Source organism: Cervus elaphus, chromosome 33 (genome assembly GCF_910594005.1).
Source record: "Cervus elaphus chromosome 33, mCerEla1.1, whole genome shotgun sequence".
Taxonomy (NCBI): Eukaryota; Metazoa; Chordata; class Mammalia; order Artiodactyla; family Cervidae; genus Cervus; species Cervus elaphus.
Window position 1 is genome coordinate 64,929,608 of NC_057847.1, and position 25,654 is coordinate 64,955,261.

The following is a 25,654-nucleotide window of genomic DNA, read 5'->3' on the forward strand; positions in this document are numbered from 1 at the left end:
TGAAGCTGACTGGAAACAGGTGGGTAACAACTTGTCAGGGGCCAATGGCTCCCGCATGGCTTCGGCTTAGCCAGCGTCAGTCGGAGGAGGTGATTCTCTTCCTTTCTCAGGAGAAAGGATCTGACCTGAGGGAAACTAGGCTCCTGAAAATTTGAATCAATGGGATTATTTACGCTTGCATCACCGGAATCCGCTCGGAGATGCCGATTTTGCTGCAGAAAAGATACTCTTGCTCCCCACCCCCTCCTTTCTTTTTGACAGTCAGTTAATAAAGACTCAACAATAAGCAGCTGCCAGTGATGTCATGTGGGACTTTGTCCACGGAGCTTGTATTTACAAGCTCAGAGCAACCACGGAGCCGCAGCCGGGGGAGCAGCCGACTCTCGGCAAACTTGCTCTGAATTTGCGGTAGCAACTTTTGCTGCTGCTTTGGCTGTTGAGGAAAACTGGCTTATTCTCTGCGCCCAGCCTTTTCAGGCTTCACAAATAAACAGAGGATCAACTCGGGAGGAAATGTTTAACTGGAGAGAGTTGCAGTTCCTGTGTTTGTCTCCAGGGCTGTGAGATGTGTTGACTGCAGAGCTGACGACAAGTAAGACTGTTGGAATTTTTTTTTAAACTCTTGTAACAGTTTTTTGTATTTTATGGCTTGCTTTGCTTTTAAAGTGAGATGATGAGGTGTATGTATTTCTCTGGGCTCTCTCGCTGCCGCAACAAGTATGCATTTGTTTCAAGTAGTAATTACAGTGCACTGAAGTTGATGGGGTGGGTGCAGAGAACTTGCACGTAGCTGATAACAAGATACTGAGTTCCTGATCCTCATTTGCCTCTGCAGGGAGGTTGGAATTTTTTTTTTTTTTTTTAACGAAAAGCAACCAACCATACAGAAAACTATTAGCTTGACCTAGGAATTTTAGTAGAACGCTGTAAAGACTGATTTTTAATTAACTGTTTGTGTTGGAAAGGAAAACACACTCTTGTTTTTCTTCTCTGATCCTTTCTGTGGTTTATAGATTTTAATGTGTGTGTGTTCAATGTCTATTTCCCTTCTTGATTACGCCCTCCTTCCAAACACACACAAACTCATTCATTCTCAGGGAATTTGAACGTCTAGACAAATGTTTTGCAATGGAAACCATTTCTATCTCGATTTCTTCCCTTTAGGTATTGGGAGAAATGTTCGCTGTTCTGACTTGTCCTCTGAGATGGGAACCTGAATGAAGGTGCTACTGAAAAAGTCAAACTTTGACACTTAGCTCTGTGGGGATGGGAGACCCACATCCTTGCTTTCACTTTCCTTCAACTCTTTCAAACTCTCTGAATACATTCTTTGGGGAATTGGAAGTGTGGGCTCTGCATACCACCAGCCTGGACCAGGGATCCCTCTCATTACGGCTGCCAGGCGCCACCTGGAAGCGCTGCATCAGAGCCACGTGGATTTGTCTTTCAGCTGCGTGCTTCTAGATGCAGGGTTTGCACCTGGGCGCCTGCGGTTCAGCCCCTTGTAATCAGTAGCACGATCTGGCCAATGCCTGCCATCCAGTCCTGACAGCCCTGCCGCATAGACTGGCAAGTGGCTGTTAGCCTGTTACCGCCTGAGCGTGAGCCCCATGACTTGATCCAGGAGACCTGGCTGGTCCTCGGTTCAGCAGCTCTGTCACCAGCTCACAAGAGCGGTGACAGCCTTCAGTGCCTTTCCCTTTTTCTCTGGTCTCAGAATTGTAAAAAGTCAGTGCCCAAAAGCTCCTAAAATATCCGACAGTTTGCAGTGGAGTTCTGATATGGGCAGCCGCCTCATGCATGTTTGTCAGCTCCAGATTTTTTCATCAGAGCACACTCTCTTGGACATGTTATTTTTTTGTTTTGTTTTTTAATTTTATTGAAGTGTATTTGATTTATAATATTCTGCTATACAGCGAAATGACTCAGTTTTATATATATATATATATATATATATATATAAACATAATTTTCCTTTTTTTTTTGACTGTGTTACACGGCATATGGGATCCTAGTTCCATATCCAGGGCTCGAACCCCCCACTCCCTGCTTTGGAAGCACAGAGTTTTAACCAATGAACTACCAGGGAAGTCTGGTTTATCACAGGATATTGAATGTAATTCCCTGCACTTAGACAGTAGAACCCTGTTGTTTATCCATCCTGTATCTACTAGCTAGTACTGGTTATGTTTTATGTATTAAAACTCAATGCTTTCTGTAAATTTTTATTTTAAAAAGGGGGTGTGCTATTAAAATAGTTTCCAAACCATGAGTCAAAGCTTACCATTTACAGAAGAAAACCTGAGGCATGAAGAGGGGAAGTGACTGGTCCAGAGTCACCTAGCAAGACAGTGGGAGAGCTCCAACCAGAAAGCCATGCTCATCCTCGCATGCATTTCACATTTCAGTTCTTCCAGGATATAGAAGAAAGAGGACCCATGTGTGGTTACTAGCCTTCTTGCAGGAGCTGGCTGAGTGAAGGTGTATAGGTGAAGGTGGTCTGGTGAAGAGAGAACATTCCTGTTTTGTCTTTGGCTCCGGGTATATTTCTTGACAACTCTGTTCCTCATTAGTTTGGCTAGAGAACCGAAGAGCACTTTGTGATTACTTGACAGTTGATGACCTAAAGTTAATCGAGACATTTCAGGTGGTGGGATAGTACATAAGGCAGTTTGCATCAGGTGCAGGTTGAGAGACCAAAGTTGGTTTTCAGCTCTGACATTTTGTGCTTCTGCTTTACTTACATCTCTCATTTCTTTTATTGACCACACCCTTACCTGTTTTCCTCCTGTCTCCCAGCCTCATTTTCTCACTGCAGCCTGGACCTCTGATGCTAATATTCAACTTGATTCCACTAACGCCCTGTGTTCCTCTTTTCTCCGGAGCCTTCCTTGTCCCTGATACTTCTGCCTATGGGATGCCTCCATGGATTCTTCAAGTTGAAATGATGATTTTCTTGTTTGGACCCTCATGGTATCCTGTGCTGATTTTTGCTGTGGGATCTGAAGCTCTTTGTCACACAGTTAAATACATCCTTCCACCGAAAGCCAGGACTATGGTTCAGTACTTCTATATCCACAGCATTGTTACAGAGTGGTGGTTAAATATATAATAGTAAAGAAGTGAAGGACTGGATTGCTAATCTTAAGTATCCCTTTTCCTAAACCAAACATGCATGCCTCTACACATGGCTGACAAAAATATGTAAGTGTGCTGAGTGGCTTGAAATCCATCTTCACCAAATGAAGGCCCTCAATATTGGACTCTCAAGCATGCAAACAGGGCTATTCCTGAAGTGATGCCTGCAACCTCCCCTGCCTCATTTCTCTCCACTCCCTCCTATGTACTCTGTCCATCCTGGAGATTCCTGACCTGATGATTCATCTGTGTCTTCCGTCAGGGGTTGAAGAGCAGCATGGTAGAGCCAGTCAGGATTTGGGTTCTGGAACCGGACTGCCCAGCTCAAGTCCTCCTTTCATTACTGGCCAGATTTATGATCTTGGTTAATTCACTTGAGTTTTCTCTTTCTGCTTTTCATCTTTAAAATGTGGCCAATATGAGTGCCTACCTCACAGGAGTATTGTTGTTCAGTTAATAAGTTGTATCCACTCTTTGCAGCTCCATGGACTGGAAGTACACCAGGCTTCCCTGTACTTCAGTGTCTCCTGGAGTTTGCTCAAATTCATGTCCACTGAGTCAGTGATGCTATCTAACCATCTCATCCTCTGCCACCACCTTCTCCTTTTGCCTTCTGTCTTTCCCATCATCAGGGTCTTTTCTAGTAAGTGGGTTCTTCACATCAGGTGGCCAAAGTATTGGAGCTTCAGCATCAGTCCTTCCAGTGAATACTCAGAATTGATTTTCTTTGGGATTGAATGTTGTGATCACTATTAGCCTGACCAGTGCTCATGTTTCACCCTAGACTTAATGAATCAGCATCTCCAAGGTGGGATTCAGACTGAGGCATAGTTAAAAAGTTCCTCAGATGTTTCGGTTTGGAATTCCTGTGTTAGCGACCAGGAGGTGCTTTCTGTTACCTACACGTGCTGGGCTTGTATGTTCTCTAGCACCTCAGTACCTTTACACTCTTGCATGTGGCACCTCCCCATCCACCTCATTTATCCTCCAGGTCCTGGCCAAATTTGTAATCTCACACCTAACTAAGCACCTGGCCAGAGTGAGTTCCCAAGAGATGATGAAAAATAAAAGTGTATGAATGCATGCTTGATAGGTACTCTAAGAGAAGATTTAAACTTTCTTCCCCATAGTCGGTACCACATTTCTAAACTCTTCACAGGTGCTATGTCATTATGATCGTTTTGCTCATTTTCTAGGTAAAGATACTTAGGTCCAAAAAGGTGAGGTAATGTGCAAAGATCACATGGGCAGTAAAAGAGGCAGAGACAGGACCTGAACCCTGACCCCAAACTCTTGACCTTTCACGGTAAGACTCTCCGGACGTATGGAAGGCAATCTTTCTTGTGAGCTTTACCATTGGTGGAACTTTGATTTTTCTTGTCTTTCCATGCAGTGATTGTACTGGAGAGCTACACATCAGATGAACACTTCTAGGTGCCAGCTGACTGAAGGGATGATTCACATTTTCTAGCTTTGCAGAAGGGTCAAAGCCCATGCCCAGTCCTTTGGCATTTTTGTTTTTCTTTTCATCTCAGACATGAATCCCCTTGAAGGTTGGCCCAAGTTTATGGTACAACATCAAGATTATTTGCATTCTTGGTAGAGACGTTGGTAGGCTGAGTTCAGCTTGGTCAATAGTATGATTCAGGGGATTTAGGTTAAAAAAAAAAAGTGGAATTGATCTTTGGCCATTCAGTTGGTCTCTGGAAAAGTTTACCAGGGGAAGTGGTAGTATTTTGTTTAAATAGCCAGAATGGTTGAGGTTGAACACTGGGAAGTCATGGAACCAGTTAAATGCAAGATACCTTATAGCCTTATTTTTCTCTACTTCTCTAATTCTACAAAGTTTAATGCCTTTGGAATTTTAGATTCCCAACTGTGCTTTCTTTAAAGATGGAATAATAAATCTCTCAGATACATAAGAACATTACCCACAGCAGTTACTGTGCCTGAATACATACTTGTCTAATGAAGTGTGTCCTGTCCTTTTGGAAGCCTCCATTACACAAGGTACTTCCCAGTAGTTACATAAATTAATCTGGTATTTTCAGGGCAAGAAATCAGATCTCTCCTTTTAGAAATAAACTTTCTGGACTAGTGATTCCTTTGAGTAGAATTTGGATGCACTATAAGAAACCAATGGACTGAGTTCAAGAAGAAAGTCTCAAACCCATTTTGGAACTTAAGCTTGGATAATAATATGATAGATACATAATGTTGAAAGAAAAACTGTTATTTCTAAAACATGGGAATGAGTATTACTGTCACGATGCGTGTCTGACAAACTATTCCAAGAAGGGTCCTTGCTTCATTTGACAAACTGAACATGGAATTATAGACCCCTGATCCAGGCCAGTCCAAAAGATATATCCGAAGCGGGTTCCATTGCCAGGGCTGACCTGTCCTTGGAAACAAAAAAACAAAAATCAAAGCAATACATGTTCATAATGTAGAAAACCAAAGAGTACAAAGATGTCTATATAAGTAACTATACTCACACATGACACTTGGTATATATTAAATGGTAGTCCTAAAATTAAGGTGGACACCACTGAACAACTGAGCATGCATGTACTAAAATGTTTACATATATGAACAGTGTTTGTATATATGACGATATATATATATGTTTGACAGTCCTGAGTGACCTCCAAACCCCATTCCTCAGCCCTGCTTTTCAGAGGGTTTTCTTTTAGCTGTTTTTTCTATAATATTTTTAATAATGCTTTTTATATCTAATTATAATATAAAAATATTGTTTACCTTCTATTATGATAGATTACAATATATATTTGTTACACTTTCCATACCTCTCCTGTTCTCCAATGAAATTATATCACAATTTTGGTTAAATGTATATTCGGTGCTTTTTTTTTTTTTTTTTTTCGGTGCTTATTTTTATCATGACTATAACATTTATTGTTGAGTCAAATAATTATTGCATTTCCTTTCTGTTAAAAATATTTTTTTCTAAAGTTATTAATTGCCTCATTTAAAACACTAACTTGGTTTTCTAGGAATCTGTAGTTAAAATTGCCAACAACCTTTTGATGAATGTGCCAAAGATAACTTAATTTTAAAACATCATTCTATGGATAAGTTCTTAAGTCACCATATACTCTTTTCTTTTTTTTGGTTAGTTGTCAAACAGGAGAAGTTAATTATTATTTGTGTCATATCAGAATCAGTTTAAAAGGCCTGCCTTCAGCATTTTTTTTTGTTCTAATTATAGTCAATTACTCATGCGAATAAATAGACTGAAATGATCTGGTTTACTGTAGTTTGTAAATAACATTCATAATTTAGTTTTATGTTTGCATGAATATTAATACATTTCAGTGTAAGAAATAGCCTTTGTTTGAGTACCTTTGATATATAGAATAACTTTATCAGAGGAAAGCAAATGATACTTCATGTAATGTTATTTTATGAATAGCTAAATGAATGGCCCACTTAAAATGACATTTATTTCTTCCCTTTCTCATTTTCTTCTCATTCTTTCAGTCCAGATTTGCACAATCAGGAATGTGAGATGCTTTATTATTGAGAGTACTAGTTAAAATAGTTTAATTACTTAAAATAATTTGAAAGAGACTGTGTTTTTGGAGATTGCCAGTAGAGGGCCTTATTAAACTGAATAAAACTTCTCATACAGCCCAATTGCAACAGGTACCATGAAAGAAGCTGTTGTTTTTAGGACACCTGATTAACAGCAGTAAAACTACCAAGGTAATTTTTTTTTCCAAGGTAATTTTTTAAAGTGCCTTGTATTTCTTCCAGTCTGGAGAAATTAGAAGTCTTAACTCTTCTATTGTTAGGGAAAATTGGAACATTCAGATCATTTATATAGCTCATGTATCAAATCAGGACTTTGGATGCCAAGTCATAAAATATGTACGGCCATTCTTTTGGAGTTGGAGCACTGGTCCCTGAGCCTTTTGGGGAAACTAATATTGGCTGCTGAGTTTGGAGGGAAAAAAGGATGGTTCTTCTATCCTAGGAATGTATGTAGTTTATATGTGCTTCTATATTTGAGTGAGCCCACTCTCAACAAAATGGGTTTTCTGTTTCCTGCACCTGGGCTAGAATCTTCCCACTCTGTACCACATCCTCGATTCAGACACAGGGAAAGAGAATCTAGAGAAATCATGAATGCTGGAGAGCCTTAAGCTCTCCTAGTGCCATGTTGCAGTGAAGGAAAGCGCTGTGGAGACTTGAGCTGACTTGCCTAGAGTCATTTGTTGGGTTAGCACAGAGCTCTTCTCTTCCTACTCACCAAAATATCTCCTTCTGAGGAAGGCTGCCTGTCCCTCCCCAGCCTCACTGAGAGTTCTAAATGGCCTTTCCTCAGGAAAGTTTTCCCTATCTGTTATACATATGGAGAGCCTCAGGTCCTCACTTTGCATAGCATGTGTCACCAGGGGAATTAAACACATGGTCCGCTACTGGATTCAGAATGTCTCCCTGTACCGTTTCTTGTTCCATGGAGGCAGAACCTGCGTCTATCACATCTAATATTGTAGCCTGAGCATCAAAAGCAGTGGCTGATAAATGGTGGATGCCCAAAAGATACTTGGTGCGTGGACAGATACAAGCAAATTTTCAGACTTTAGTGCGAGATTTCTCCTCTCCATTCTTATACTTCTGAAAACATTCCTTTTTATAACTCAACTGATGGCATTCAGCATTCCTGTGGACACAGAGAACAAAGGCAAGACATTTCTTTTTACCCAACTTTCAGTGAGTGAGTGAGTGCCTGTTTAGTTTCAGTAGTATAGGTATCAGTATTCACTGCATTCATCAGTGGGGGCTCTATAGGTATGAAAGTAAATGAAGAAGAGGATGGACAGGATTTCTTTTCTTCCTTCATTGTTGAAGACAAGGGACTGGGAAGAGAAAGATGTCTTGAGCTGAGTAATGTGCCCTTTTACATTTTCCAACTTGGGCTGGCAGCTTTCTGGATACCCTTTCCCTGAGAGGCTGCCTTGTACACTAGAAAGACCAGGATTTTTTTTTTGAGTCCATTAATAGAGTAACAAAACAAGTAGCTAAAGCTCCTGCCCATGTGGCTTTAATCCTTAGATAGACCTGGGTTCCAGCCTCTGACCTGATCTCCATCAACTTTGAGAGAACTATTTAATTTCCTTGAGCTCAGTTTCCTTGTCCATAAAATGCAGTAACATCAACAATGATTTCACATTATGTTTATTAAGTGCTTGCAGTCTTGCTTTCTATTTATTTTTTCTATTTATTATTATTTAGCCCTGTCATGCTTTCTATTTATATTGTCTCATTTAATCCTCAAAATAGCCCTCTGAGATAGAAATTCCTATTAATTCTATTTCATAGATGAGAAGACCAAGGTCCCAAGAGGTTAATTTGTTCACAATTGCATAGTTAGACTTTGACCCAGATATTTGGATTATATTATCTCGTTATCACTATAAGGATTAAATGAGATAAAGTATGTCCAGCACCTGCACAAAACTAGACTCATAGTATGTGGTGACTGTTAACATTATTATTGGCTCCTTATCATTGAAGACCTTATAAGGGTCTTATTGGGCCCTTATAAGCAGGTGATTGTTGAAGGGAAGGGCTTCCCTGGTAGCTCAGACAGTAAAGCGTCTGCCTGCATTGCTGAAGACCTGGGTTCAATCCCTGGGTTGGGAAGATCCCCTGGAGAAGGTAATGGCAACCCACTCCAGTACTCTTACCTGGAAAATTCCATGGATGGAGCAGCCTGGTAGGCTACAATCCATGGGATCGCAGAGTCGGACCCGACTGAGCAACTTCACTGGTTGAAGGGAAATGAAAGGCTGATGTCAGCATCACATGTCTGGTCATAAGGACTTGTCGTTTAATCCCAACGTCAAATGTCAAGAACTCCATTTACTCAGCATGTTGGCACCTACTGGTATCTGCAGCCCCCAAGAGTTACTGAGGAACCTGTCCACCTCTATGCCTCCTGGGCCATGGATACATGTGTTGTATTCTCATTATTTGGGCATATTTCTCATTGCTCATTATCTTTATGTGTCTGTTTATGTGATGCCCTTGGCTTTATCATTTCTGCATTTTGGTTGGCAAAACTCAAATCCTGTGGTCTTTTGTATGGGTATAACTGCTTATTTGAAGTACAATAGAGTCAGGTTATGAGGCTGGATGGATATAAAGTGTGTTCAGTTCCTTTTGGTGGGATCTTAATTTGATGTGCTTTTCCTATATCCCTGGACCACCTTTCCTAGCTGTTCCTGCCCCCTCTTCCTTTTGTCCCCCTCTCTCTCTTTACCCTACCTTATTTCTCTATCCTTGTCTCTCTCAATCATCTCTCTTCCCTTCTCTCCCTCTTTTTTCATTCTTTTTGTTTTTCTCTTTCCTTATTTTAATTTACCTCCTCTTTCTCTCCTACTCCCCAGAAAGCTGAGTAGAGAAGTGATGGTGGTCATTGTTTCTCACTGGTGATGGACCAGGGATGGATGGAGAAGGGAATCATTTCAGTTTTCTACTTCTTCATAAACTTCAGATGTCCTAGGGCCTTATTAAAATGCTGATCCTGTTAAACAGAGAACACATCCAAGTTCCAAGCCAAAGTAAGGGAGAAGCCAAAAGACCAAGCAGAATGGTGGAATGGAGTGAAATCTGGATGGAGACTTGAACAACCCTGCTGGTAAAATTGTTCCACAGTCAGCTGTAGGACATGGGATCAAGTGGCCCCATCTGCAAAGTGAAAGGTGGAGATCAGATAGTCATAAGGCCATTTCTGACGCCATGATCCTGCTATTCCCTAACATACAGTGACTTCCATCTGACTCATAGTCCAGATAATCCAGTACAGCACTCTGGAACAAGGCCCCTCCTCCAGGACAGCAGGGGCAGGTCTGGGCTGCAAGCACGAAGACCCTCACAGCCTCTGAGATCTCTTGAGAAGCCTGGTTTTTCCTAAGTGCTGAAGTGATTTTTGTCACTGCATAGTGCTGTGGGCCTTCACAACAGATGTTGAAGGATCACCCTTGAAAGGGTGTTTCTCCAGAGCATTTAATTATAACCTCCAAAGAAGATTAAGAGATGTTATAATTGTCTTTTACTCTTTGATTAAATAGTTTCTGCATGAGTAGCTTTCTTAGATTTTCCTTCTCTGTTTTGTATGTTCTTTAAAAAGAACTGACATGTGTCTGCAATTTTCTAGAGATAGCTCCTCAATGGGCTTGGTAGGAATCTTTGCAGATTTATAATTTCATCCTTTCTCTTTTCCTTATCTAGCTGTCTCTCTCTCTGCATTTCTCTCTCTCTCTGCCATCTCTCTCCATTTCTCTGCCATCTCTCTCTGCCATCTCTCTTGTCTCTGCCTCCTCTTTCTCTGTGTCTCCTCTCTGTCTCTGCCATCTCTCTCTGTGTGTATCATCTATATATCTATCAATCAATCAGTCAAACCTGGGCCGAGGCCAGCTGCTCTTCTATAGATTGGAACCATTGGTTATAAAGGCAGCTGGGTGACGGGACTATGAATGTGGCTAGGAAACTGGCCACTCTTTTTACCACGTGTCCAGGAAAGTGACTGATGCCCACAAATATTCTCTTTGGAAAAAGCTGTGCAAGTGGGAAAAGAAAGTTGTGCAATCCTCATGCAGCAACTAAGCATGCCAGGTGCCAAGTGTGCAAATGAGTGTGTGAGCAGAGAGAAAACCAGTGTTCACTATGTAAATGTCTGCAGATTTCCTTGGCAGTATTTTCTCTGGGAAGATAAGTCATCAGCCAGAATCCTTATCAACATCAAAAGCATTATTGTCATTCTGTTATTGAGAACCCAGGATTCATCCTTCCCTTCAGAGATGTGGTTTGTGTTCTAGGGCTCATTTATCTCACCTTCTACTTAGCCCAGCAAGAAGGAGGATGCCCCTAACTTTACATGAATAAGAATGCTTCTTTCTCAGCATCCAATGTCTTTTCCTTGAGAAGAAAAAACTATAGGGAAGGGGTTCAGACATGAGGTCAATTTATGGTTGATGATGATAAGAGAAATAAATAAGTACTGAATCAGTGTTTTATAGGGGTCTGCCTGGTGACTGTTCCCACTTCACCATGTGGAAACATCTGAAAAGGGCTCATCCATCAGGGCAAAGATCAATCCTTAGATGAGCTTGAGGGAAGAGAGCAATCATTGACTTCACTGGATAAGTTAGTATTAAACGTTTCATTGGGAGAAAAAGGGAAGAAAATACTTAGGTTGTGAATTTGATCTATTTTATCCATACTTGCTAAGGAAGAGGAGGGAAAAAGTATTTTCTGAGCATGCAAGGGATTTTTGAATATATGTGCTACTAGAAAATCAAAAGGGAAAAATGTCTGTCTGTATGGCGTTTAACTTATATGCAGAGTAGATCATGAGAAACGCTGGGCTGGAGGAAGCACAAGCTGGAATCAAAATTGCTGGGAGAAATATCAATAACCTCAGATATGCAGATGACACCACCCTTATGGCAGAAAGTGAAAAGGAACTGAAGAGCTTCTTGATGAAAGTGAAAGAGGAGAGTGAAAAAGTTGGCATAAAGCTCAACATTCAGAAAACTAAGGTCATGGCATCCGGTCCTATCACTTCATGGGAAATAGATGGGGAAACAGTGGAAACAGTGTCAGACTTTATTTTTCTGGGCTCCAAAATCACTGCAGATGGTGACTGCAGCCATGAAATTAAAAGACGCTTACTCCTTGAAAGGAAAGTTATGACCAACCTAGACAGCATATTAAAAAGCAGAGACATTACTTTGTCAACAAAGGTCCATCTATTCAAGGCTTTGGTTTTTCCAGTAGTCATGTATGGATGTGAGACTATAAAGAAAGCTGAACGCAGAAGAATTGATGCTTTTGAACTGTGGTGTTGGAGGAGACTCTTGAGAGTCCCTTGGACTGCAAAGAGATCCAACCAGTCCATCCTAAAGGAGATCAGTCCTGGGTGTTCATTGGAAGGACTGATGCTGAAGCTGAAACTCCAATACTTTGGCCACCTCATGCGAAGAGCTGACTCATTTGAAAAGACCCTGATGCTGGGAAAGATTGAGGGCAGGAGAAGGGGACGACAGAGGATGAGATGGTTGGATGGCATCACTGAATCAATGGACATGAGTTTGGGTAAACTCAGGGAGTTGGTGATGGACAGGGAGGCCTGGCGTGCTGCGGTTCATGGGGTTGCAGGGAGTTGGACACGACTGAGTGACTGAACTGAACTGAACTGATGGGGCTTACAACATATTGGAGGAAAGGAGTTAATCTCACGGGGACATTCACAGAATGTTATAAACCAACAAATATTAATTTCCAAATGAATGATCAGAGCTTTGCCAAATTAAAAGGTTTTATTAGTTCATGACCAGGATCTTGAACGTTCTGTAACCCATATGTATAAGAAATGGCTAAAGAAATTTGATTTACTCAGATGATTTGGAAGAGGAAGAGGATTTTAAAAAATTTTTTGAAGTGTAATATACATGCAGGTAAGTGCACGTAAGTATACTGCTTGACTTATTTTTATGAAGTGAATACACCTCAGACTGGTTCAAAATTGAGAAAGGAGTACATCAAGACTGTATATTGTCACCCTGCTTATTTAACTTCTATGCAGAGTACATCATGTGAAATGCTGGGGTAGATGACTCACAAGCTGGAATAAAGATTGCTGGGAGAAATATCAATAACTTCAGATATGTAGATGATACCACTCTAATGGCTGAAAGCAAAGAGGAACTAAAGAGCTTTTTGATGAGGGTGAAAGAGGAGAGTGAAAAAAGTGAGCTTAAAGCTCAACATTCAAAAAACGAAGATCATGCCATCCAGTCCCATCACTTCATGACAAATAAATGGGGAAACAGTGACAGAATTTATTTTCCTGGGCTCCAAAATTGCTGCAGATGGTGACTTCAGCCATGAAATTGAAAGATGCTTGCTTCTTGGAAGTAAAGCTATGACCAACTTAGACAGCGTATTAAAAAGCAGAGACATCACTTTGCTGACAAAAGTCCCTATATTCAAAGCTATGGTTTTTCCAGTAGTCATGTACAGATGTGAGAGTTGGACCATAAAAAAGACTGAGTGCCAAAGAATTGATGCCTTTGAATTGTGATGCTGGAAAACTCTTGAGAGTCTCTAGGACTGCAAGGAGATCAAGCCAGTCAATCCTAAAGGAAATCAGCTCTAAATATTTGTTGGAAGGGCTGATGCTGAAGCTCCAATACTTTGGCCACCTGATGGGAAGAGCTGATTCATTGGAAAAGACCCTGATGCTGGGAAGGATTGAGGGCATGAGGAAAAGGGGGTGAAAAGGATGAAATGGTTGGATGGCCTCACTGACTCAATGGACAAGAGTTTGAGCAAACTCTGGGAGATAGTGAATGAAGTACAGGGAAGACTGGTAGGCTTCAGCTTATAGGGTTGTAAGGAGGTGGACATGACTCGGTGACTGAACAACATCACTACCACCTGTGTTACCAGTTCTTAGACCAAAAAATATCACCAACACTTCACTAACACCCTTCTCAAGTTCTGTTCTAGTCACACCCCTCAGGACATCAGCCTGAGGGCTTCCAGTAGCATAGATTAATTTTGTCTGTTTTTACCCTTTATATAAATAGAATCCCCCAGTATGTATAATTTTCTTTCATTCAAATTGTATTTTTGTGATTCAACCACATTGCTGTAGGTCTAGTCATAGAGTTTTCATGCTCATTGTTGTATAGTATTCCACTGTGTGACTATATCATAATATATTATTTCTACTGTTGATGGGCATTTGAATAGTTTCTAGTTTGGAACCATGACTTATAGTGCTGCTATGAATATTCTGGTACATATCCCTCAGTGAACAAACATAGACATTTTAGTATCTGTTAAGTGTGTTTGTGTGTGTGATTATTGCATCACAGGGAATCTAGGAGACACTGCTCAATAGGTTTCCAAGGCTGTTGTACCAACTTATATACCCACCAATAATATGTGAAGGTTATGTGATGCTTGAATTTACTCAAGAGAATACTATTTAACTTCCACTATTACTTAAGGGTAGAAGTTAAAGAGAAGCAATTGTGGCCTAAATGTTAGGCAGAAATTTTGGTCATATGGAAATTCACAAACAGAAACTGGGACAGTATAAAATAGTTTCTTGTCTCTAGAGGTGCTAGACAGTAATGGGATGGATGGTTTTTATTGGAAAGGATGGTGAGCTGGAGGGTTCCAAGTCCTCTTCCATCTGTGGACTTTTTAGATCACAATTAATAAACTATGGAAACTGAAAGATGCAAGAGGTTAAAAGTGGTCATTGCCATGGACCAGATAGTCAGATGGTAGGAGACCAGATGTGAGTCAACAGGAGTGATTACAAAGACAATGCTGACTGTGAATGAAGACAGATGCCATTCAATAAAGGGATACAGGCACTTGGAACTGAAGAGGATGTAGTGGAGTTGAATGGGGTCATAAAAAGAAATAATATATTAGTAGATGGAAGAAAAAGGAGTAGTTTAGAGGCAGCCACAGGTTTATTTTAAGAGTGTGTATGGAACACATGTTGACACAGTTCAGTGCTAGATGCTTAGAACCAACTATAAACATCCTAAAGGGAAGTGGAGACATTTGATCAGCTCTATCAGAGGTCAAAGGATGCCTGAAAAATGCCCTGGAGGAAAGTTATTCCATAGGGTGCTGGCCAGATAACACTCCCCAGGGCATAAGAACATGGCAGCGTTTCTGCAAGACCCATTGGAGACTATGCTTCTGTACCTGTCTCCTTTTCACTTCACCTTCTAGGAAGCTTAGACTCAAACTTAAATGTTTAGTTGCAAGTGCTCTGTAGGCTCATATCCTACATAGCTGCAATTTTCCATCCTCTCATCTTTGTAGCTTGTGGTAGACAGAATTCCATGATAGGCTAAGAAGCCAATTCCCTTGAATAATCCTCCCCTCCCTTTGTGTGGGCAGAGCCTAATCACTCTCATGATTAGGTTACATGATATGGCAAAGGTGGAGAGATTTTTGCAAATGTAATTAAAGTCTCTAATCAGTTTACTTTGAGTTAATAAAAAGAGATTTTCTTGGGTGAGCCTGACCCAATCAGACAAGTCCCTTAGAGCAAGTCTTGAGATTAGAAGTTTGAAGCTTATGTTTTCCTGCTGAACTTAGAAAAGCACGTCACCATGAGTTCTACAGATATAAGAAAATGAATTCTGCCAACAGCCACATGCTCTCAGAAGAAGACGCTAAGCCTCAGGTGAGACCTGAACAAGGTCCCAGATAGGTTGTTGTCAGATTCCTGAGTCATGGAAACCATGAGATAATAAATGTGTGTTCTTTTTAAGCCACTCAATTTGTTACACAGCAATAGATAAGTAATATTAATATATACATTTTCACCCATCTCTATCTCAGTTTTATCCTTTATTTGTTGTGTAGATGGCCTCTTTGTTTTCTTTGTAATTTGATTAAAATTGAATGGATTAAGGAATAAATAGTGTCCTAGGACCCCTGACACCTACTCCAGGGTGACAGGGTGGTGCTATCCCTTCATCACATTAGGCTCCCTCCCACCTCTGTGACTTTCATTTATCCCTACTTCTTCAAACTTCATCCTGATTTAGAGGCTCAGCTTGAGTTCTCCATCCTCCATAATTCTTACAGTCTGAGTTTTTGGAGGTTTGTTTTCTGTTTTTCTTTCTAAAATCCCTACAGCAGGGGTTGCCAGTCTGAGGGCTGACAGCGTCATAATTACTTCAAGGAGGTTTTAAAAAATGCAGATTCTCAACATTGTCTCCCTCTCTGCCTTTTCTAGAAATTCTGGTTCATTACTGAATTTTTGAAAACCTTCCCAGGTTGTATCACTGGGCATCGAGGTTTGCTAACAGTTGCCCTGTCAATCTTAACACAATGTTGGCTGTGTATATAGTGTCCTGTGTGACTTACTGCCTGGGCTTGAGGCTTTCAAAACTTTAAGCCAAATACACAGATCACCTGTAGCCTGGACAGCATATTGTACATTTCTTTAATATTAACCTTGGTTTTATTATGTTTATACTAGTAGCTTCCCTTTGGCTTTCCTTCTTCAATTATTTTATAATTTTCTTTTTGTGTATATTTTTGTATTAATAAGTAATCACAAATCCTTGTTGGGTGGGGTGAGATTGGGAATGAATAAATAGAAAACCAGTGTCCTCATCCCTAATATTTTAATATATGTGAATCTTGTTTCCTTGGCAACAGTAAAATTTTCTAAACCACAAACTCTGACTTATCCTCTTTAATGCCCTCATTATACCTTGCACAGTTTGAGCATATAGGAATGGTATTCAGAAAACTAAAGATTGATGGTTGGACTGATAAGAAAATGCTCTTGCTTTATACAAAGAGTATTCCTTCCTGTCCTTTCCGCTCCCACCTTGTCTCCTTCCTCACCTGCTTCTCCTATCTTTTGAAGCATTGAACAAAGAATTACTCTTTTTCCTGGACTCAATCATTCAAGACTGGCACAATGCAGAGATAAGGCTTTAGAATTCATAGGAGGACTCTTTGTCTCTTTCAGGGGGTTTCATCTGCCTGAAATGGCTTTACCCTGAGGTGTATTATTTTTTTTAACCTCTTGGTTCTGTGAACAGGCACAGTTTAGACACAAGACTGGAGGTGTGAGCAGGAAGGAACAGGAGGAATAATCTTTGGATGCTGCCTTTTCCCTTTATAAAGCCTCATTAAGTGGGCTGCATTCGAGACAGCACCTACGCTCTTTTATGCCAAAGCACGCATCTGTGGTACCACTGGAAATGGTATTGTGCAAGCTATAGTTGGTGAGTGGAACATTATTGCGTGAGGAGGGTGGTTTATCATGTAGAGCTGAGGAATGCTCCAGGGAAGTTCTACAGAGACCGTCGTTGTGGAAAAATTGATAAATTGTACTCCTCTAAATACTCCTTTGAAGCCTTTTCAACTGTTTTGAAAATGTGTACTCTCTTGGGCAGTGAGGAGTCCTTGTGTCTCTCTACTTGTCCTTTCTGTAAATCTCTTTTTTACTTCGATTCTCCTCAGTGGGTGAGTATTTTTTTTTTTTTTTGCTATTGACTTTCTCTTGAATGTATTTGATTGTATCTGAAGATCTGAACTGGTGGACGTAATAAAATATGCTGTGTATTTATGTGTGTGTACACGTGTGCATATATGTACATAAGCATATGCATTTGAGTTTCAGGGTTCCTGTTTTTTTTTTTCTTTTTTTTGCCGTTTCCATTAGACAAAAACAGAATGCTATTTCATACATCCTCCAATTTCCAAATTAAACCAATTGAATTTAGAAGGCACTCTATCAGAAACTCAAATAATCCCAGGGCATTTTAAATAGTGGCATTTATCATTTGCTGCTAAAATCAAAAAGTACTTTCGGCTTGATGGAAAAGTTTTTGTGCCATTTTCTCCAATATAGTGGGATTACACTTAAACCATTATAAATCTTATCAATGGTAAGTGTTTGGGCCATTAAATTCTGCCTCTTTCCTACTTCCATCACCCTATGTACTTGTAAGAATACAGAATTTTCACACATGACTCAAAATGTTTCAGTTTTGTTTCTTAGATACATATTTAGTGAGAGACCATGGAAGCATTATACACTGTAGGTTCTCAGAGCCAACGTCTTGCATGTAGAGGAGATCTGTGTAGTAGTGACTGAAGCTGACTAGACTTGGAGTCAGTCCAGCCTGAAATGCTGGGCTGAATGAAGCTCAAGCTGGGATCAGAATTGCTGGGAGAATAACCTCAGACATGCAGATAACACCACCTTTATGGCAGAAGTGAAGAGGAACTAAAGAGCCTCTTGATGAAGGTGAAAGAGGAGAGTGAAAAAGCTGGCTTAAAACTTAACATTCAAAAAATGAAGATCATAGCATCTGGTCCCATCACTTCATGGCAAATATATGGGAAAACAATAGAAACAGTGACAGACTTTGTTTTCTTGGGCTCCAAAATCATTGTGGATGGTGACTGCAGCCATGAAATTAAAAGACGCTCCTAGGAAGAAAAGCTATGACAAACCTAGACACTGTATTAAAAAGCAGAGATATCACTTTGCCAACAAAGGTCCATATAGTCAAAGCTATGGTTTTCCAGTAGTCATGTATGGATGTGACAGTTGGACCATTAAAGAAGGCTGAGCACCAAAGAATTGATGCTTTTGAACTGTGGTGTTAGAGAAGGCTCTTGTGAGTCTCTTGGACAGCAAGAAGATCAAAGCAGTCAATCCTAAAGGTAATCAACCCTGAATATGCATTGGAAGAACTGATGTTGAAGCTGAAACTCCTATACTTTGGCCACCTGATGCAAAGAACTGACTCATTAGAAAAGACCCTGAAGCTGGGAAAGACTGAAGGTGAAAGGGGAAGCAGGTGACAGAGGATGAGTTGATTGGATGGCATTATTGATTCAATGGAGCAAACTCCAGGCGATAGTGAAGGACTGGGAAACCTGGAGTACTGAAATTCATGGGGTCTCAGAGTCCAACACGACTGAGTGACTGAACAATAACTACATGAGGAGCAGCAGAGCCTGTAGGCAGTCATGTGTGTGTGTGCACGCGTGCGTGTGCATGCATATGCCTGCTCAGTCGTGTCCCACTCCTTGAGACCCTATGAACTGTAGCCCACCATGCTTCTCTGTCCATGAGATTCCCCAGGCAGGAATACTAGAGTGAATTGCCATTGACAGGTGGATTCTTTACCAATAGCACCACCTGGAAAGCTCTTAGACAGCCATGCAGCACATCAAATACCATTAAATGCTAAACCGTGATGCTCCTCAGTTGAAACAAAAACACATATTTTTAGAGATTATACATGCCTTACAGTTTCCTTCACCACCTTCACTCTCTGCCTTGGCCTCCAGCTTATTAAATATATGCTTATCACAGGCAGAGAGAAGTGGAGAACTTAGTGTGTGGTGAGTTTTGTTGATAAAGCAGCTCTGGGTGCAGAGTCCCACTCTAGGAGCCACCTTTCAAACTCAGCAACCTAACCTGGCTCTTTCTGTATCTCCTGCCACATTGACTTCAAACAGCAATAAGCAGAAAATTTTGCCAAGGATAGCTTAAGCAAAAAGTTCAATGTTGTATAACAGATAATGAAGAAAATTGGATGAAAAAAAAAAATGAGTTTAGCTTCAAGTTCTCCACACCAGCTGCCTTCAATATTTGGTTCCATGTCTGTCTCCATATTTTTGTGTGTGTGTGTGATGGGGGGAAGTGTCCTTCCTGAAACCTAATCAGGACTTTGTGTAAGCCTTTCTTGCCCAGGCTTCCAAAGGAGTTAGTGAAAGTGAAAGTGAAGTCGCTCAGTCGTGTCCGACTCTTTGCGACCCCATGGACTGTAGCCTACCAGGCTCCTCAGTCCATGGGATTTTCCAGGCAAGAATACTAGAGTGGGGTGCCATTTCCTTCTCTAGGGGATCTTCCCGACCCAGGGATTGAACCCAGGTCTCCCGCATTGTAGGCATACGCTTTACCGTCTGAGCTAGGAGTTAGGCCTTCCTTAATCAGACTTGCAGAGCTGTTGAGAATTATGCTTACAGGGAGGTTGTGGTTAGCAGAGCACTGAAAATAGAGTGCACAGGAGTTCTGGGTTAACGACACAGAATTACTTGAAAGTGAATTATTGTACAGACATGGGGCATTTTAAGGGGGATGTGAATTTGACTCTGAGGTTGATAGTTAAATTTCTGGGAGCTGATAGGCATCATTCTATGCCTTTCTGAATCAAAAATATAAGCAATCATTGGGATGAAAGAGGAAGCAGTTAATGGTTCAGATAAATAAGAATTTGGGTGTATTCAAAAGTGGAGGGGACCTTTAACTATCCTAGAAAACAGTTCATCTGTATGCTTGCAGTGGTGTGTGCAAGGGTGAACATTGTGACATCACTTGTAATACTGCTCAGTTATCACAGGCTAAATGCCCATCAGTAGAGGAGCACTAACCCTCCGTTTACACTACAGAGCCCACTTAGCGTTAAAAGAACAGAGGAGACCCATATGTATCCTCACATTGGAAGACCTCTTGGACAAAGTACTGAATAAAACAAACTGTCAAAAATATGTGGAACAGGGTACCATTTCTGTTTCCAAAGTCTTCTAAAATTGTTCATACATATAATCTATGTAAATGGATTGAAAATGTTCTAGAAAGATAACAAATCATTCATTGTTTTTTCCCCTCTAATTGAGGAGATATCATTGGGAGCACATAAAAAGGAAACTTTTGCTATTCTCCATATTGGTTTCTATATAATTTTTAAATATTTTCATTTTGAGAATATGTTCATGTTTTAAGAATGATCTACATGTGTGTATGTGTGTATAACTGCATATTTGTTTATATATACTTTAATAATAAGGGGATATTCTGAAAGAATATTTCATAGGATTATGAGAAAGGGAGTTATTTTTTCCCAGATAAGTAATCTGAGGTAACCAAAGGTAATATAGAAGAGGAACAAAATCTCATCTGTTCTCTGGTTGGGTTACAGTTTCCAGACATGGTCATGTCAAATGTGAGATACAAATAAAAGCTGTTAAGATACCAATCACCAGCTATTTCTCAGTACACATGAAGCAGCATGTTATTTGCAAAGAAATCCATTACTCAGGAGTTTAATTTCATTTCAAACAAGTTGAGCTTGTCCCAAACATTCAGTCTTGGGACTGGGGATAACTTGATAAGTGAGCCCCAGTCTTGGTCCTAGAGGGTAAACAGCTGTGGGAAGGACAGGCATGTAAGCACTTACCATTTATTTACAAGTCCCCACTCCAGTAGAAGCCTGAGTGAAGGACTCAAGGGAAGGACAGGCTGTGGGCATGCAAAGAGAAAAACAAATATTGTTTTCAGGGAGATAAGAAATCTATTTTCATGAAAAAGCATATGAAGCAGATCCTGGGGTCTAGGATGGGCACAGGGGGAATGAAGATGGGACAGGGCTGAGAGCCTGGGAACCTGATGATGGTGCAAAGACTAGAGGTTTTGATGCTGATGAAAGTTCATTTCTGGAAGTTAACAGTGATAATAATTGGTTGAAATAATAATATTGGATGTGAAACTTCCAGGGACCTGAAAACAGGCAACTTTATATGGCTAGCAGTTGACATATCCTTTTTTTATTGAAGTATAGTTGACTTACAATATTGTGTTAGTTTCAGGTATATAGCAAAAGGATTAAGTTTTATGTATGTGTATATGTGTATGTATGTTATTTTACACATTCTTTTCCATTACAGGTTATTATAAGATACTGAGCATAGTTCCCTGTCATAATACATATACAGTTCCCTGTATAAGAGCTGACATTTTTTGATCACTTTGTTGTTGTTGTTCAGTTACCCAGTCGTGTCTGACTCTTTGTGACCCCATGGACTGCAGCATGCCAGGTCTCCATGTCCCTCTCCATCTCCCGAAGTTTGCCCAAGTTCATGTCCATTGCGTGGGTAATGCCATCCAGCCATCTCATTCTCTGACACCCTCTTCTCCTTCTGCCTTCAATCTTTCCCAGCATCAGGGACTTTTCCAGTGAGTCGGCTATTCACATCAAGTGACCAAAATACTGGAGCTGCTTCTTCAGCATCAGTCCTTCCAATGAGTATTCACGGTTGATCTCCCTTAAGATTGATTGGTTTGATCTCCCTGCAGCCCAAGCCACTATCAGGAGTCTTCTCCAGCACCACAATTCAAAGACATCAATTCTTTGGCAGTCTGCCTTCTTTACGGTCCAGCTCTCACAACCATACGTGACACTGGGAAGACCGTGGCCTTAACTGTATGGACCTTTGTCGACAGAGTAATGGCTCTGCTTTTCAACACTGTCTAGGATTGTCATAGCTTTCCTGCCGGGAAGAAATCATCTGATTTCATGGCTGCAGTCACCATCTGCAGTGATTTTAGAGTGCAAGAAGAGGAAATCTGTCACTGCTTCCACCTTTTCCCCTTCTATTTGCCATGAAGTAACTGGGCCGGATGCCATGATCTTAGTTTTTTTAATAGTCAGGTTTAAGCCAACTCCTTCATTCTCCTCCTTCATGCTAATCAAGAGGCTCTTCAGTTCCTCTTCGCTTTCTGCCGTTAGAGGTGGTATCACCTGTATATCTGAGGTAGTTGCTGTTTCTCCCATCTGTCTTGATTTCAGCTTGTAATTCCTCCAGCCTGGCATTTCTCACGATGTGCTCAGTGTATAGGTTAAATAAACAGGGTTTCAGCAGACAGCCCTGTGGTACTCTTTTCTCAATCCTGAACCAATCAGTTGTTCCATGCAGGGTTCTAACTGTTGCTTCTTGACCTGCCTACAGGTCCCAGGAGACAGATAAGATGGCCTATTATTCCTATTTCTGTAAGAGCTTTCCACATTTTATTATGATCCATATAATCAAAGGCTTTAGCATAATTGATTAAACAGAGGTAGGTGTTTTCCTGGAATTCCTTTGATTTCTCTGTAATCCAGTGAATGTTGGCAATTTTATCTCTGGTTCCTCTGTCTTTTCTAAACCCACCTTGGACATCTGGAAATTCTTGGTTCAATTAATGCTGAATCCTAGCATTCGAGATCTTAAACATGACTTTACTAGCATGCAATTGTCTGATGGTTTGAACATTCTTTATTACTACCCTTCTTGGGAATTGGGCTGAGGACTTTTCTAGTCCTGTGGCCACTGCTAGGTCTTCCAGATTGCTGACATATTGAGTGCAGTACTTTGATAGCATTATCCTTTAGGGTTTTGAATAGCTCTACTGGAATTCCATCGCATCCACTAGCTTTATTGACAGCAGTGCTTCCTAAGGCCCACTTGACTTCGCTCTTCAGAATGTCTGGCTCTGGGTGACTGACCACACCATCATAGTTATCTGGCTCATTAATATCTGTCTTTGGACCGTTCTATCTCTTCTTGAACTCTTCTGCATCTACGAGGTCTCTACCATTTCTGTTCTTTATTGTGACCATCTTTGGATGAGATGGTCCCTTGATGTTTCCAATTTTCCTGAAGAGATCTTTAGTCTTTCCCCTTCTGTTGTTTTCCTGTATTTTTATGCACTGTTCATTGAAGAAGGCCTTCTTGTCTCTCCTTGCTATTCTTTGGAACTCTGCGTTTAGTTAGATGTATCTTTCCCTTTCTCCCTTGCTTTTTGCCTCTCTTCTTTCTTCAGCTATTTGTAAAGCCTCCTCAGATAACCACTTTGCCTTCTTACTTTTCTTTTTCTTTGGGATGGCTTTGTTCACTGTCTCCTGTACTATATTATGGACCTCCATCCATAGTTCTTCAGGCACACTGTTTACTACATCTAATTCGTTGAATCTATTCATCACCTCCATAATAGCTGACATTTTTTACTTGTTGTTATAGCTAACATTTCTTGAACACTTTACTATATTCTTGGTACTCTACTCAGTACATTATGTGAGTTATCTTACTGAATCCCTAAAAGTAACATGATGTAAATAGCATTGTAATCCTACCTATATGGTAATGTTGTGATTTCCATTTTATAAATAAGCCATGTTGAGACTCAAAGAAACTAACTTACTTATAACACCAGATATGAATAGCTCCAAACCTCTGATTTTATTTATGTGGATATTGCCCCCAGAAATAGACAACCTCAAGTTTTTGTCCTAAAGGGAATAACTGGAGGTATAGTTTCCAGAGGTCAAGTACCATCAGAAGATAAGAACATAACACATGGCTATCCTGAAAAAGTGAAGTTGCTCAGTCGTGTCCAACTCTTTGTGACCCCATGGACTGTAGTCTACAGGCTTCTCCGACCATGGGATTCTCCAGGCAAGAATACTGGAGTGGGTTGCCATTTCCTTCTCCAGGAGATCTTTCCGACCCAGGGATTGAACCTGGGTCTCCCACATTGTAGGCAGACTCTTTACCATCTGAGCCACCAGGGAAGTCTGAGCCACCAAGGAAAGCTGTCTTGAAGGACTGTTAAAATGGTGACAGGATGAAAATCACATCATAAAATATTTCCAGGAAATCCATGTGAAGGTTGGCCCCACCTCTGGTTATTGTGGTGAGCAAGGAGGAAAGGAAAACTGAACAGGAGCTCAGTTCAGCTCAGTTCAGTTCAGTCGCTCAGTCGTGTCCAACTTTTTGCGACCCCATGAATCGCAGCATGCCAGGCCTCCCTGTCTATCACCAACTCTCGGAGTTTACTCAAACTCATGTCCATCGAGTCAGTGATGCCATCCTGCCATCTCATCCTCTGTCGTCCCCTTCTCCTCCTGCCCCCAATCCCTCCCAGCATTAGGGTCTTTTCCAATGAGTCAACTCTTTGCATGAGGTGGCCAAAGTACTGGAGTTTCAGCTTCAGCATCAGTCCTTCCAATGAACAGCCAGGACTGATCTCCTTTAGGATGGACTGGCTGGATCTCCTTGCAGTCCAAGGGACTCTCAAGAGTCTTCTCCAACACCACAGTTCAAAAGCATCAATTTTTCGGCACTCAGCTTTCTTCACAGTCCAGCTCTCACATCCATACATGACCACTGGAAAAACCATAGCCTTGACTAGACGGACCTTTGTTGGCAAAGTAATGTCTCTGCTTTTTAATATGCTATCTAGGCTAGAGCTCCCCAAAATGGCAGCATGTTCTGAAGCTCGATAGTTGTAGACAGTAGTAAATGAGTGGTAAGACTCCACGCTGTGGGATGAAAGGGATGTGATAGAGGACATTTAACAATATCTCTGAGGTCATAACCTGAAACAAAAGATCATGGCTGGTTACAAAGTTTAAGCAACTGATACAAAAATTTGGAAACCATCTACATGTTTAATAAAAAGGGATGGCTAAAAGACATCATGGTGCATTCAATTAATGGGATGCTGTCAGTCCTCCAAATGGTACTGTGGAAGAATGCTTAATGACATTAAGCGATACTACATAGCTGTAGGTGGAGAATTTTTTTTTTTTTTTTTTTTAAATATATATTTATTTATTTATTTGACTGCATGAGGTCTTAGTTACAGCACATGGGATCTTGTTCCCTGACCAGGGTTTGAACCCGGGCCCCCTGCATTGGAAGCACAGAGTCTTAGCCACTGAACCACCAGGGAAGTCCCGAGGTGGAGAATTTTATAGCATGTTTTCCCATTTTTGTAAGCATGTCATCATAGACATCTGTTATGTCTGTGACTGCTTGTTATCTTACGAACAGCTATTTTATGTTTGGGGACATTCCCTTGTTATGACCATCTCCTTCCTGACCCTGAAGCCAGGATTCAAATTTCCAGCCTACCTTACAGCTTCTCTCCCTGAATGCGGATTGAGCTCCACCAATCAGATATACTTTGTGAGAGAAATCATTTTTGAAACGAGTAATGCATGCAAACCATTCCTGTGCAAAGCTTTTCATTTTACTAAATGGGTGATGGCAAGAATATTGAGCGTTGAGTTTGGGGTTCAGGGGGAAGCTGGGTTTGGAGGGAACAGCAGCAGCTTCCTTATCAGCCCAGTTCTTTAGT

General features: G+C 40.8%; 1 protein-coding gene and 1 non-coding gene across 3 annotated transcripts in view; one reads left to right on the forward strand and one right to left on the reverse strand.

Annotated features, from left to right (window-relative positions):
* The first annotated feature begins 313 nt into the window (after positions 1 to 313).
* The window catches only part of NCKAP5 (NCK associated protein 5), a 1,015,164-nt gene continuing 989,823 nt past the window's right edge, over positions 314 to 25,654 (forward strand). Inside the window, exon 1 of one of the 2 annotated variants that reach the window (XM_043894066.1) lies at positions 314 to 592. The gene's annotated coding sequence lies outside the window, so the exon portion shown is untranslated. The remainder of the gene's footprint in view (positions 593 to 25,654) is intronic. The other variant, XM_043894065.1, reaches the window with a different exon arrangement.
* On the reverse strand, positions 25,174 to 25,246 carry TRNAG-UCC. Its single transcript has one exon. It is a non-coding gene; the product is annotated as a tRNA-Gly (tRNA).